The sequence below is a fragment of the Coturnix japonica genome, chromosome 5 (genome assembly GCF_001577835.2).
Source record: "Coturnix japonica isolate 7356 chromosome 5, Coturnix japonica 2.1, whole genome shotgun sequence".
Lineage (NCBI taxonomy): Eukaryota > Metazoa > Chordata > Aves > Galliformes > Phasianidae > Coturnix > Coturnix japonica.
The window spans coordinates 22030192-22036231 of NC_029520.1; positions in this window are offsets into that span (position 1 = coordinate 22030192).

A 6040-nucleotide genomic window follows, 5' to 3' on the forward strand; every position below is an offset into this window, starting at 1 on the left:
GACTGTTCTCAGAGCTGTGGCAGACTTGATTAGCACCCTTGTTGCACTTGGAACAACAAAATAGGTTTTCCTCCTTAGGATTTTCTTTTTAATTAGCGTGCTTCTAAGTGTCTGCAAAATAACAGATCTGAAAGGAATCTTATCAAGTGATCTTGAGGATGGGTTGATAGCTTTCAGCCGGCTATGGGAGAGAGAGCCAAAGGAAAAAAGAGATGTGCTGGTGCTTCTTGAAGGAAAAGGAATGAACAAGATATGAAAAAGCGAGATCTGGATCCTTAGGGGTTTACAGAAATGCTTCATTGGTTATACGTGCTGGGGGATAAAAAGACACATGGAGGTCAGCTCAGATTGTCATTTTGGCATCTAGTTTTGATGGAGAAGGAAAACAAAGAAGGAACTTAATCTTGTGCAGACTACTTTAAGCTTTGAATTTTGGGGATATTAATTGTGGGAACTAATTTATTTAATACTTAAACTACTGATATGAACACAGCATGTTAACTTAGCCTCTTAGAGGGAGATGTTTAGCAGCCAAATTAATGGGTCATTTCTCTTTTGAGTTTAGCTTAAGCCCTAAGTGGCCCTACACCACCATCATCAGCCATTCTAGATCTCCTCACCCTGCAGCTAGAAGGAATATCATGTGAATGGATTCTCTAATTTGATATCATTTGCAGTTACCTGGGACAGCTAAATTTCCCAGCAGAAGTGATTGGAACTGGAAAAACCCAGGACAGGTCTTTGGTTTATTGGTAAGTCTCTATCAGCTTGTTCTGTATAGAAGAATGAGAGTTGATAAACTCTATCTGCAATGTATGCAGTTTAATACTCGTAAGCATAGCAGAGCTGTGCATTTCAGATGAGATTCATGAGTACAAAGTAATGATAAATAATGTACATAAAAGCAAAAACAGCAGATTATTTTCTGTCACAAGTCTTTGGGGTGTTGGACTTAGGACTGTGTGATTTGGAGAAATGGGAAGAACTGGTTAGAAGTGATCTGACTTTGCAGCCACTGTAGACAAGTTCCTGGTACCTTGCTCTACTCTGCCAGTTACAGAAAAGAAATTCTGAAGATACTGGCTTGACAGCAGGGAGGGGGCTGGATTTCAACAGCTGTGGAAGATGACCCAGCATCAAACACAAAACTATTCTATGATTCTATCCCAAGGCAGAAGGGCCCCATCGGGATCATCTGGACCAATTCCCGGCTCCACACAGGACCACCCAAAGCCATAAATCCCTGTTGTTTGTGACTTCATACTTTGTGAAAAAACTGTTCTTAAATTTGTTTGCTTCTCTGACTGCAGATAAATGTGCAATTGTCACATGCCTCAGCTGGGGGCAACAGTCTATTGGCCTCAAGCACAACAGCGTAAATGGCAACTGCCTCATTACTTGTTTGGAATTTGTGATGGCAGGTCTGCCAGCAGGTGGAATTGCTGTGTTAGAACAATAATAATGTCAGCTCCTCAAACTTAGATGCATGGCTATCAGTTTTTAGACCTTTTACTGGAAGCTGTAGTGAAGGAGAAGCTGTTGGGAAGCAAGAGCCTGAGCAACTCAGCAGCCCACGTGTGGATGCTGTCTGAGATGGCAACTTTTGTACATCCTCAGCTCCTTGTGCATCACAGGTATTTCTCATCTCAGTTGAGCAACAGCTGATTTCTTTTGATGTTTGGTGATACGACAGAAGTGTCACATCCCAATTGTGCCTTAGAACACTATGAAAAATTAGATGTTTTTCAAAGAGCAGTCCTAATGCAGTGACGAATCCGTAGTGCTATATAAAGATCTATTTAACTTTCAGCAAACTGCCCTTTTGTCCTGAGTTCTTTTCTTTCCTTCCCTGTGCCCCAGCACAGCGATGGCTGTGGTGTGGGGAAGGGAAGCACAATATTGGGTCACAGGAAGAGTGAAAGGCAGCATTCTGAAGGGTGACCTGTGGAAACCTGGTAACTGTTCTTCTCTAGCTCCCTACAGGCTCCCTTGACTTTTTCCCAGTTCTCTGAGCTCAAGAGGGCAAGGGGTCGGCATTGCTATTGAATGTGCTGTGTAACTCCCACAGCTCAGCACTGCCTTCCAAGCACCCTTCCATAGACGCTTTCACAAGGCTTTTTGCTACCAGTTTGTAATAATAGAACTGTAGTTGATTAGATGATGGAAGAAGTAGGCCTGGAGATTACTGTTGCCTTGGATTTGTATGAAAGCATATAAGTGTGTGTGTATATATATATTTATATACTTTATTTTTTTATTGTAGCTGAAAATGAATCCTGGGAAAAGACTGAAATTGTATTGTAGAAAATCATTCAGTATTATAAACAAATTGATTTGTCAAGCTGAACTTGACAGATTGAAGTTAAAGTACCGCTCAGCCATGTCAGGTAGCCCTGGTAACCTTCCACCTGGGCAAACACGTGCAAAAACTCACCTTGGGGAGCACAAGAGGCTTAGGAATTTTATTCTTTATTAACGAGTAATTAATAGTTACATAGTTCAGAAAATCAATCACATCAGAAGCCTCTAGGTTGTTAATAAAACAAATTGTATAACATCGATGAAAATGCCTTACGTGGTACTTGTGTCTATAAATGGAAGACAGCGAAGGCCCAGCACTTAGAAAATCTGGTGGCTCAGGTCCAGATATCCCATGGCTGAAATTAAGCAGCTCAAAATGTTGAGGCAATAGAGCAGCTATTAGTGAGGAGAGCTGTTATGCTCACATGTGCAAAAAAAAAAAAGCAAACACAAAACCAAGGCAGAACTACTTTTTTGAAAATAAATTGAGCTGCTGGATTTGGTGAATCTCCTTTTAATGGATCAGTACCTGGGTTATTGCTATAAGGCAAGGAGCTTTATCACTGACTAAAAACAGCAAATGGGGATTTCACTTGGTAGGGGAGATCTGAACTTGGTTGTTCAGATCTGAGTGGAATTGCTCTGGTTGTGGAACTAGCTGACATCTCCCTTGCTGAATTGCTTGGGCTGTGCTACAGCTTTGATGCATGGAAATGTTTGTGTTTCTTTTTGTCTCTTACTTCTTGATCCTGGACTTGGCCTGAGTAGACATGAGCAGAGCTAATTAAAAAACAAAGAGGAACTTAATAGCCACTTATTGCATTATCAGGGGATGGGGGGGAGGGGGAGAGGGAAGAGGAAGTGTGTTTATTTGTTGCAGTAGAACACTGTTATCAAAACCTAAAGATGATTATTATTTGTTGTTGTTCTGGACAATAGCAGATCATGAAGCTATAGAGAAATAGCACCAGATGCTAGTGCTGCATTCAGTTTCGACAAATAGAGCACGAGGAATCCTGAAGCTATTAATCAGGCTGGAGGGCCAGGAGTTTTTCAGAATAGCTTCTTTGATCTTCAAATTGATTTGGGATTCACTTAAAACAGCAGAAAACTCATAAGGATCTGAAGGAATACTGAGCTCTTTCTGGCACACATACAGGTACCATAAACTTTACTATTTGACTGCTCTGACCAGGCTGTAAGAAGTTGATTCGTTTTTTCTATCAAGGGACTGAATATTTCACAGTAAAATTGTGTGGTGAGAGAGACAGAGGGTAGGTTTTATAATAGATATTCAGCAAGAGGAGTTTAAAATCATGCAAATTGGTCAAATAGGGAAACAAATGCTGCATGGAGAAGGGCTCCGGCAAGAATGCAGTCAGACTGATAGAAGTCATGCTAGTGAATATTTAATTGCTTTTCTTAGAGGGTGAAGTAGTGCTCCTCTTCTAGGCTGGGAAGGGCAGCAAAATGACTATGCTGAGTCTAATCAAACATCTCTTTGGGCTGTTATCCTGCGTTGGATAGCAGTACAAGAAACAGGGCAGAAAGTTCTCTTTCCCCTTGATATCTTAACGTGACTTCTCAACATCCTCTGTTCTGGAGCATCCTGAACCAGACCTTGTTTTGAAACCACTACAGTTAACCAAGACCTATCATCTTTGTGTTTGTTCAGCCTCTTTTGGAACTAAGGTAAGAACAAAGTGGCATGAACTACTGCATTTTCTACAAGAGATTGAATGCCAAGGGACAGAGAGAGGAGCGCTCTCTGGGACTCAGTAATAAGAGCCTGTGGGAGGAGGAGTAAAGTGTATCTTGGGAGTATCCAACTTTTGCAGAGGAATTGTAGGAATGGGATCTTTGAAGTACCTGACTTGCTGCTGAAGATCTTGATGTTATTTTTCTTTTGCCATGCAGTGAATAGGGGCAAAGGAACTAGGGGAAAAACAGCATTTCCTGGTACAGGGGAAACAGATGCTCAAGTACTTTTTGGTTTGTGTAGTACAGGTATGAATCCACTGAGTAGTTGTCAGTGACAATTTTCAAAGCCTGCATAGCTGTTACAGAGCCTGTTGGTTGCCATCCCTGTGCCGTTGCCAACTTCTTTAATTGCAGGATGACTCTGATGGGGATTTGCCATCAATTCTCATTTCTAGCAGTCAGGTTGATAATGTGTGATCCATTCTTAGGTCACAGCAGAATTTTGCTAGAAGTTAAGGTCATAAAAAAAGTCTTCGTTCTTCTGCTGTAGCACTCCAGCAATATGAGCAGTTCCTCCATGACTGCCCCCCAAAAGATCCAAGCCTGCAGCTGCAAGCGTGTCTCTAATTCCTTGTGTTTATTCATCATACTGCATGCGCTCATGTACAGAAACTTCAGAGGAGCATGGTAGCAGGCTGATGGGCTTTCCTGTTTCCTGTAATGGTTTCTGATAGACATTTCTTATTTACATACAACTGCTTGAGCTGACCTCATTTCAGGGCTGTTTTGTTGAATTTGCATTTTGTTTACATCACTCTTTGTCCCTCTGAATGTCAGCCACTCCATTGCAGGCCTGCTGGGACAATGTCATATCCAAGAATACTTATAGTTACTGGAGTTGTCGTTTCTTTTCATGCTCTATGCGAAGGGCTTCACAGTGTGTGCATCAGCGCTGAGTAAGAGCAGCTAAGAGAAACTGTCTTTCGTCTTTGACACAAACAAATGTTACAAAAATCTTCTCTAAAAACCTGTCCTACACAATAAGCTTTCAGAAAAGAGAAATGGTTGCTTTGTTCACATAATATTCCTCAACAAACTTAAAGGCCTTAGAGCTCTCAAGTTGTCAAACAACGATATACCTTAATGGTGATTTCATCTCTTTTTCTCCATCCCTCCCTCTCTCTGAGTTTGAATGTACTTTCAGCTTAGCCTCATCACCTAAATTAAGATGTTAAATGAATTATGATTAGGGTTTCAGGTTTCTGGCACAAAGAATGGGATTTTTTCACAGAAATAGTAATAGTGAATATTTTCATTTGTACATAAAAAGGGGAAAGGGGGGGGGGGGGAGAATAACTTGTTTCAAATTGAAATACATAACAGGGTGTTAAAATTTGATGGTAAGAGTGTGCCAAATAGAGTAATCCTTAGCTACTGTTTTGGAGAATTATGAAAAGAAAGCATAGCTCAGAGTCGCTTTGAAAATTAATACTATATGCCTTGTATGATCTTTTTTTCTTAGAGAAGACAGAGATACAAAGGTAATTGTCCCTTTCTGAAGCTGGCATGATGGACCTAAGTTGGGTGTAGATGTGAGGTAGTGAGAGATATATCGGGTTTCTGTCGATACTTCTTAATGCTCTAAGTTAATATTTTTATAGTATTTTAACTGAATATTAAAATATAAAAGACAAAAGCACTTCAGTTGCAAGTTTTAGATTAGAGTTCTGAGCTTTCAGTGTGAGAAATCAGAGGTTGCTGTGTTTTATGCAGAAAAAAAAACAACTAACAAATATCCAGTGTTTAAAATTAGACCGTTTGTCTAATTATACAATACAGCTACTCATGAGTTGACTGTAGAAGCTTGGTACATATATTATTTCTGGCTTAAGTTATTCACACAATCCTCCTATATATTTTTTTCTCTCAGTAGGGCAGTGGGAGTGAGGCACTGAACAAACAAGGTACAAAAAAGGGTTTTAAACTCAAACTCTGAACATTTCAGAGGATTATCTGAAGGTCTGTTAGAAGCTGAATG